The following is a 9,749-nucleotide window of genomic DNA, read 5'->3' as shown; positions in this document are numbered from 1 at the left end:
CCTCTAGTAGGGAATATTACTCCCTTTTTAGGCAGCCTTCTGTTAGCCCAGTTATTTCCTTTTCTAAACAACCCTGAGATTAAGATGGAATCAGTGTGAACAGCCTTCCTTCTGATGTAACTAATGGTTTGACTGGCCTCTGAAATGTTTCATTTCTGCACCTGAAATACTTTAGTGATGGTCAATGTCTGGTGTGCAGTGCGGTCACATATGTACTTGTCATGTATATAAAGCAGTGAGGAAATCGCTGTGAATGAAGGAAAACCAACTAATCACCATAAAGAGGGCTGGTTCCTCACTCAGGACTGCCATTTTTAAAATATTTTAAAAAATCATGGCAGTTTTGGGACAAACTGTCCTGAATTCATACAATTTCAGGGCTGGAAAGGAGGTTAGGTGTAACCAATATCCTCATTTTTATACATTCTTAAGTGACACCTATTTCCTTGGAAACACAACCCAAAGAAAATTGGATGCCTCATGGGTCTGTTTTCCCGGACCAGTGTTTGTTCTCAATGGCGACATCTGTGTACCTGCTCCCATGCACAGGCCTCTCCCTCTCCTCATCCTATTTACTCACCTACAGAAAACCTGAGGCTGCCTTCTAGCTCCAAGAAGATGAGGATGCGTTACTGCTCACCACACATAGTTTTTTGACATTCTTTTGAGAGTTTTCAAAATACAAAGCTAGATGAAAGTAATCACATACATAGTTAGGCCATGTAGAAATGTCCAAATTGCTAAGATCATGAGTATAACAAATGCTAACTACTGTTGAGTTCAGTCCCCTGGTAACTATCTTATGAATGTCGCAATTCATTCACTCACTCATTCATTATTCATTCATTCATTCAAGAAGCTTGTAAATACTGATTGTCAGATGCCATCCATTGATAGTACTGTAATAAAGCACAGACCTTGTCCTGCAAGAACTCAAAACTGAGCAGCTGAGGCAGATTGACTTACCTCATCTAAAAGGAGGGCCACCTTGATTGCTTCCTAGTGATGGCGATCGGTTGCACTGACTCAGCTTGCTCAGAGTTTGCTTGTGAACCAGGGCACTCATTTCCTAAGGCTAATTGAGAGGGTGCAAGGATTGTAGGAAAATGAATAAGCAGGGCCTCATTGGCACCATGTTGTGATCCAATAGGCTGGTTGGACTCAGCTGTAAGGTAACGTGTGATGATAGCAAAGGCTATAAGGCAAGGTGGTTTCAGTATGCTATACATGGACGTGGTGCTGGAGGATTGGATGATTGCAATTTTCCATCACTAATGGGAGTGGGGTTCTCAGGGTAACACTAGAATAAGAGTTTCCAAAGGCCACGTAGAAGGATACGGTGTGGTAAAAGGTTTTATTTTCATAGAGTTACGTCCTTCGGTTTGCAAAGTCCCATTGTCTTTAAACCAGTCCTCGAAAATATGCAGCTGGGGCCTTAGCAGAGCCAAAAGCAAGGCCAGTGTCCAGAGTTTTCATGGTGGGGTTGGGTCCAATGTAGCATCAGGCTAAAGTCCATTCATTTATTGCGTGGAGTCCACATGGCTATGGGTCACGTGGGCAAATGCAGAGTGTGCAAGCCCTGCAAGACAGGAGTTGGGCACACACACACACACACACACACACACACACACACACACACACACTGAGAGAGAGAGAGAGAGGAGAGAGAGAGAGAGAGAGAGAGAGAGAGAGAGAGAGAGAGAGAAAGAATTCATTTTGTTTCAGTGTTCACGCCTATTCTGGCCACTGACTTGGTTAGCTCCTTCTCACACATCACCTAGACCTTACTGGGCATGTGCCTATATTACAGCTTTCCTTTGTGGTTTCCATTTAAATAATAACCAGGTTATTATAATGGTATCAGATGAAGAACCAGATCCCTGATAGTTGATCCTACACTGAGGGCGCACCATTGCTGTGCCACTTCAGAGAAGACTTTGAGCCCTAGCGAACAACGTTCAACATATAGCCAGAGATTCATGCATCATTTCTAAAAAAAAGTGCATTCTGCTTCACTTCTCCGATCACTGCTTATCCCCAAAGTTTTTGGTTTAAGAAAGTAAAGTTCCAAATATCTGAACTTTTTACCTCCAATGCTTAGCTTTGGGATACACGTTTCCTTGAGGATAACACACACTTCCAATTTAAAAACTAAATCAAAGCAAGCTTACTTTAAGATTTCACTGCCCTGTTGTTTTCATTTTTTTTCCAATGCAATGACTGTTCCACTGTAATAACCAGACCACACTTTTTATTTCTAATTTTATTTTCACTAAAGAAGAGGCACAAAACCACAGGATCCTTTCTCAGGTTTAATCCAGACATGTTTCTCAGAATATTTGTCTTTTATATGATATTACATGAATAATAACTAGGAAAAAAGAAATAAGAGAAATGAATTGTCTTTATTTTCAAATAGAATTATTTATGAAAGCACATGCACACAATATCTTTGAAACCACGAAAAGTTCTCATATGTATTTTGCAAATTTACAGCAATTAAGGCCTAAATAGTAAAACACAGAGAAGCTAGCCAGGGAGCTGATTCCAGAACACAGACAAGAGTATATGACAAAGGAACTTTACAAATCATTGCTAACAGGATGAATTTATTTAATGAACTATTTAATGAATAAATGGTGGGAAAATGGACTACCTGGGAGAAGTCTCAGGTTATAGTTACTTTCACCATTGAAGGTAAAGGAATATCAAAATTAATTCTGGGTGGATTAACAGAGAAATGTAAAAATGAAAGCATAAAAAAAAATCCAAAAGAAAACATAAAAGATCTCAGAATAGAAAAGGATACTGTAAATTTTTTTAAATCAGTGGAAGAAATTAAAAAGAGAAATATCAGTAGATTGAATTATATAAAATGTAAAACATTTTTTTGGTCAAAATATCAAGCAAAATTAAAACATAACAAGCAATCAAATATATTAAGATATTTTGAAATGTAAAATGACAAGTGCTTTGTAACAATAAAAATGAGCAAAAGATAATTCATGGGAAAATACATTAATAAAATACATGTAAAATATTTCAAACACACAAGTGACAAAAATGATTATTTAGATGGGATCTGTGAGTTCATTTTTTATTTATCAACTGAGTAAAGATTGAAAAATAATAATTAACTCTAAGGTACATCTGATGCAGGAAAACAAGCCCTTTCTTGTACTCCTGATAAATGGCTAAATTGACGAAATCCTTTAAAAAAATTGTCCATATATATATATATATATATATATATATATATATATATATATCAAGAGTCCTAAAAATACTCACACCCTTTGTTCTAATAATGTCACATCACGAAGTAACTGTAAAGGTGTAGACCAATCTGTAAAGACTGGCATGTTCACAGCAGCATTATTTATAATACTGAAAAATTGAAGGCAAGTTAAATGTTTAACAGACAGGAATCATTAACGGCATTTGCCAAGAAGATGGAATATTACACAGCTAGTGAAATTGTGTTTTCTTTTCTTTTTTAGTAAAGAAAAAGTAAGGATTAACACACCCTTTTATTTTTATTTGTTTTAAAATATTTTTACGGTTTAAAAGTGTTTAAAGTTTGTAATTCTTAGTAGGAAAACATCATCTGAATGAATTTCATCCATTGGGTGATCTAAGTTGCTTTTCTTTCAGTGAGTGCTTTATTTGTCAGAGAGGCACTATGCTTGACCTCCAGATTTGGTTAACAATTTACTGATGAGATTCATAACTTTTGGGTTCCTCTGAAAATCTGGCATTTTTGCAGGATTCTGGGCCACATCCTGGAAGTCCACCATGACTTCTGGATCCTGCATGGCTGCTAGAACCTCTGGATCACTAAGAATTTCATTGAGCTCAGGTATCCCTGCCATTCAGGCATGCCTCCTCCCCGTCAGGCATGCCCCAGGAAAGCCACCTGGGAAAGAGACACATTGAGCTCCTGATTGTCTTCAGGCTTCCTCTCCCCTCTGGACTCTCTCATGTTCTTCTGGAGCCTTCTTAACGCTTTCCAGTCTTTCTTTGATCATTCACTCTTCACATTTTTGCTCATACTTTCTGGATGTTCTGCAATTTTCTGGGTCCTTGGTTGAACTTCCTTCAGCATTGCACCAGCGTCTTCATTACATTCCAACTCACATGCAAGGGCAAGGCCATGGGCTGCTTCTTTGCATGGCCCAGGAGTCTGTGTGCTTTCCCTCACCACGTGTCAGGCTGAGCTGAATCAGGATCACTTCAATTGCTCTGCCACAGTCTCTGATGGCAGCATTTGGCTTCTGTACTTTGCTGAAGACTCTGGCTCTCTTGGCATACAGAATGGCCAAGTGAGGATTCAGCTCTTTGGCATCTGTGGACAAATCAGTGGCTTTCTGTAGTTTACTGTCATTGAGGGCATAAGTGGCAGTCTGATCCATCACCTCCTCGGTTATCTCTACATTTTCATCTCCTATTTCTTGAGGGACGTGGTGTCTGATCCAAGCACACCTTTGCTGTCAGTTTCTACATCACTTTCCTCACGTGATGGTTTTTCTCTGTTCAGTGTTTTCCTGACCTCCTAATATCTCTTTTCTTTCCCTTGATATTTTCTTCTGATTTAGTTGAATGAATAGCAAGTGGTAATTTACTGCCCCCCCTCCCCACACTCCCCTTTCCCTTACCTCTCTATCCTCACTCCCTCAGGAAGTGCATTCCCTGGGTGCAGAGCGCTAGAATCTTGCTTACTACCCCTTTTCAGGAAGGCCCAAAGCTCGCTCATGGTCTGGAGGTGGAGGGCACGGCTGAGGCCCCATTCCAGGCCCAGGTGCTACAAGGGGAAGGGGGACATCATGTTTTCAAAGAATATACATTGACAGTAAAAATACATACACTTGTGCCATTTTTTGAAAACAAAACAAAACATTATGTTTAGAAATAAACAGGAAGGGGTGGGGGTGGGAGACATCAATGGGGGAAAAGGGAGATATATGTAATACTTTCAATAACAAAGATTTAAAAGTAAAATAAAACAGGAAGAAAACATGGCAAAATGTTAATAGTGGCTATCACTGGTTGATGAATTGCAGCTTTTAGATTTTGCTATCTTCCAGATTTTCTAGAATAAACCTGTCTCATGTGACGCAGAGTACAAGTAAGAATGAAATGGAACTAAGTCACAAAGTTTATTTCAGTAAGCTGAAGAGCACTGCCCACATGAACTTTCATTATATTTATTGTCTATTACTGAGTCAGACAATCCGAAGACCTTTAACTAGAATTCAAGTCCCTTCTTGATGGGTTCCCTACCTACTTTTCTTTTTATTTCCTTTGGCTCCCAGCTCATCCTCTGGCCCTCCAGACTCGGACCTCCTGCTCCCCAGGCCCTTCTGCCCATCTGGAATTTCCTCAGTGCTGCTCCCTGCACACCCAGGCTCCTGTGGTCACCTCTGCCGCAGAAACATCCTCCCAACACAGCCTCTGGATTCCTGCAAGCCTTTCTGACATTTCCCTGTCATCCAAGGGTCTTGTGTGGCTGCCTGTTTCTGAAACTAGAACTCAAGTACCCGCAGAGCAGCCACCGTGTGCCATCTGGTACGGTACTGGGTACATAGGAGGTAGTCTAATACCCAGTAGTGCTCAATAAGTATTGCTGGTTATCTCATTCCTAATCCAATTGTGGCAATACCGTTTACCGCTGTTTGGAAAACATGTTTTGGTATGTCTCCCTTCCACCCCCCCTCCCGCCCCCCAATAAGCTCGTTTACAAACCAATGGACAACCGGTGAGCCAATGAGCATCCCAGATGGGATGGAAAGTGGCTTAGTGTCCTCCTCACTTTCTGTGCAGTTTTTAGATGTCCAGGATGGTAAGAAATCTCTTTCTATATTAACTCCAGATAGGCGCTTGGACTCCTCTCCTTTTTACTTTGCAAAGGAGAGGGGATTATAAAGCATAAAGACTTCTTTTTACTACCCTTTAAAATAAATGAAGTCATCCTTCAGCTTAGTTATTGGAGTTTTAGGGAGGGTGGGGCCTACCTCACAGAGCCAGTGCCAGCTGTGTTTATGCCAAAAATCAGGGTTGGAATGGTGGCAGGAACTGTGGGCCACAAGATATAGACAAAGGCTCACAGACAGAGGATACTTGGGGCAGGCAGGCAGCACAAGCAGGCATCAGGCTGGGGGTACAGCCAGAGGCCAGGGGTGAAGCCTGAGATAGATTGACTGTGGAAGCTCATGACATAGTCTTTGAGACCCCTCACTTACTCAGGTCCTTAGAGCAACCCTAGCAATTTTATAGTTAAAATTGCCAAGATGCTAAGTTGATTTATTTTTTTTTTAGAGTGGTCACCCCCCAGTTACATAAGCTTCAGGTCCTCCAAAAACCTGGGTTGGCATTGGTAGAACTCGGTGGTTGGAGTGCTCTGCCTCAAAATAGGGGATGGATCAGACTGCCACTTATGCCCATTCAAGCAATGACAGCTCATCAGAAGTGTTGCCAGAGCTTCTGATTTTGCAAGAGCAGCAAGGAATCCAGGTGTTTGTATGAAATCGCCTACATTTTAAATGTTGGCAACTTAAAACAAAAACAGTCTTTGGCCAAAACAAGTCTTATCTATCGGCTCAAGTGAGCCCATGGGCTGCCAGGCTGTAATTTCTGGTAATTTGAGACCGTAGGAATCATGGAGTTGCCAAATGCTAAGGATACCTGTATGGCAGGTACATCTACCCTCCTTGTCCTTTGCACATTAAGAACAGGTTTGGCCAGGTCTAAACCAGGGAGCTGTGCTCTTTTCCTTGGATGCAGCCAAAAGCCAGAATTTTCTAAGTGTTTGCCACTGTTACAGGGCAGGGAGCTAACCAAGGCTGTAGATGAAAGAATTGGTGTAAATTCATCCTCACAATCGGCAAAGCCAACCAAAGCATGTGGCCCACAGTGATGGAGCAGCAAAGTTAACCTTGGACCATTGAGGACAATGAAGGTAGCTATTCTTCTGGGCATAGATTGGTTACTTTGTGCTCCCTTGTAGTGCTGCAACCAATGATGATTGGAGAGAGCGTTATATAACTGCTTAAAGGGACAGCAAGTCTCTTATCTGTAACCCGCAAATCCTCCTGGGACCATGCAATCCATCATTTCATAACTGTGGCTTTCCACAACATGAACACCCCTTGAGACTATAAGGTCCCCAAGATGAAGGGGATTTCTCCTGGGTACCACTTCATGTGCAGAGTGCGAGTGTTCTAATGACGAGCTCCTGGGGTAACAGAGGACATCAGGTGGGGCCCCAGGCTAGGATTTGAGGCAGAACAGGGTAGGAAGGCCATGGGGGCGGGGGTAGGGGAGAGAGAGAGAGAGAGAGAGAGAGAGAGAGGAACGAGGGGTGGCCTGTGACAGCCCTGTGTGTCCCTGTGCTGTCAGCTCAGATTGGTGATAAAACTGCTTGGAGAAGCTGCATTTTCATTACTAATTAGCTTGTTATGGGATCTGCTTTGCCAGAGAGTGGCTTTGGGGCTGCAGCTTGGCTTGCAGCTTCTCAGTTGTGGTGACTAAAAGCGTCAAGCGTGGGGCCATAGCCAAAGGGGACCTGTTGTCTAAACACTGCTTCTCAGGTTCTGACAGAGGCAGAAACTGAAGGAGGGGAGGGAAACACAGAGGTGCAGGGGGCATTGCAGCACATCTGGGGACCTTGGGGAATCCTTCTGGGATTGGACCTGCCAGAAAGAGAGAAACACCCCTCATCACTACCCAGAGGTTTAGCAGAACACGCCCATTCCTGCTGGCCCCTGCATCTCCCCATTGTTTGTTCTGTTCTAACCTCTTTATCTTGCCTCTGAGGCTCTGGGTCTGGTTATCTCAGGGCTGAACCTGGGCCGTCTAGTCCAGACTTCTGGTCTAGTGACCTTCCAACGAGGTCCTGCCCTTCCCTGCGCAGGATCATGGGGCTTCTATAAGTTGGGAACAGGAGCCAGAGACCCCAGGGAGGCTGTTTGGTGTAGAAGGGGGGGATGTGCCATAGCACTATGACTATTTCAGGGTCATGGCCATCTTTTCCTGCTCAATAGGGCTGGCGCTTAGGTCCAAGCACAGGGTTGTACTTCTTGAAAGGACTCAATACACTGTAACTTTATGTAATTCCATTTTCATCCTAGGTTTAAATAATCTTTATATTGTAAGAACCTGCAGCAAATAATGTATAATTTGGGAGAAGGTTAAATAAATAAGATGAAGTTTTTCTTTTTCCTAATAAGTTAGAGAATCTGTCTGACACCTCTGTGGTAGTCAATATTCTTGCTAAGTGCTTGGCAGAATGGCCTCACTATGTGAGAATTCACTCACTCACAAATTAATGTATGACTTCCTGCCATAACTTGGATTGTCCTTGTCTTATCTTCTGCTGGCCCTTGCTGATCTGTTTGCTTTTATGAGTTAAAAATTCATTCTTCTCAGCCCTCTGGTTGAAATGGATATTTCATCATTCTAACTTGTAGTAGCATTTAGAAATGTTTTGGAAACAAATGGTGTTTCTGCTTACGTAAAAAGAGAGCCACTTAAAGCTTGGTGTAGGCCGCCGCTCACCGGAGGAGAGTGAGTGAGTGGAAAGCAACAGGGCCCGTGCTGAGGCTCTGAGAAAGCGGGAGAACTCCACAGTTCGCCACAGACGCTCTGGGGTCATGGTTTCACTTTGGCTTCCTTGATTACTATTTCTCTACGTTGTACCTAAGTGTGGGCTTAAAACAAAAAAGAATTATATTGCTTGAGATCTGTTGGACTCTTGAAACTGAGTTGATGTCAGTCAGCAGTTCTAGAAAATTCTTGGCTATTATCTCTTCAAATATTGCCTTTATTCTAATATCTCTTTCCTCTCTGGATGCCGAATTAAATGTATGTTAGACCTTTTAACTGCACCCCACTTTCCAAGCTAAATTCTGCATAGTTTTTTTCTGACATATCCTCCAGCTCACTGATTTTCACTACAGCACGTCAGTTGTGATAATCTGCTGTGAATCCGGTCACTGGGTTCTTTAACTTCAATGATTGTATTTCCCAGTTTGAGAATTTCTATTTGGATCTTAAAAATTTTTTTTTAAATGTTATTTTCTATAGTTTCCAGTTCTCTGTCAAAATTTACAAGTGCAGCATTTATGTTTCTGAATATTGCAAGTAGAGTTGTTTTGTAGTCTATATCTAAGAATTCCCATTTCTAAGATTTTTGTGGGCCTATTTCCACTCTTGGCTGTTTCTACTATTCTTGTTTATAATGTCCTGTTTTCTTGGGTGCTTCAATTCTCTTAGTGAGCATTAGTCCTTGAAATACAAACACACACATACACACAGAGTCATACACTGTGTAACAATGTTTCAGTCAACAAGGGACCATACATCCAACATTGGTACCTTGTAATTATAATGCAGCTGAAAGATTTCTGTCGCCTAGTTATATAGTAGCCATTGTGCATAGTACAATGCGTTACTCATGTGTTTGGGAGACGCTGGTGTAAACAAACCTATTGCCAGTCATATAAAAGTATAGCACATGCAATCATGTAGAGTACGTAATGCTTGGTAATTATCCTTCTATATAATAAAGAGCTAATATGCAAATTAGCCTGAACAGCAGAAGGACCCTCCGGAAGACCTTCCGGATGAAGCTGGGGCTGTAAGGGCTGAGCCCCTTGCACAGATTTTGTGCATCAGGCCTCTAGTATTCAACAACCATGTTACTATTTTATGTATTTACCATACTGTACTTTTTATCATTTTAGAGTGTTCTC

The 9,749-nt window shown here is 41.8% G+C and overlaps 1 pseudogene across 1 annotated transcript; it reads right to left on the bottom strand.

Moving 5' to 3' along the window:
• Positions 1-3,680: 3,680 nt before the first annotated feature.
• LOC311620628 (hsc70-interacting protein-like) lies at positions 3,681-8,650 on the bottom strand (annotated as a pseudogene). Its single transcript has 4 exons — positions 8,554-8,650; positions 6,682-6,839; positions 4,656-4,801; positions 3,681-4,467 (listed from the first exon to the last, which is right to left on the bottom strand). The product of its transcript is annotated as a hsc70-interacting protein-like (transcript).
• Between the last annotated feature and the right edge of the window lie 1,099 nt (positions 8,651-9,749).

Source organism: Pipistrellus hanaki (genome assembly GCF_964339955.1).
Source record: "Pipistrellus hanaki genome assembly, chromosome: 1".
NCBI lineage: Eukaryota > Metazoa > Chordata > Mammalia > Chiroptera > Vespertilionidae > Pipistrellus > Pipistrellus hanaki.
This window is presented reverse-complemented; position numbering and strand designations above follow the sequence as displayed.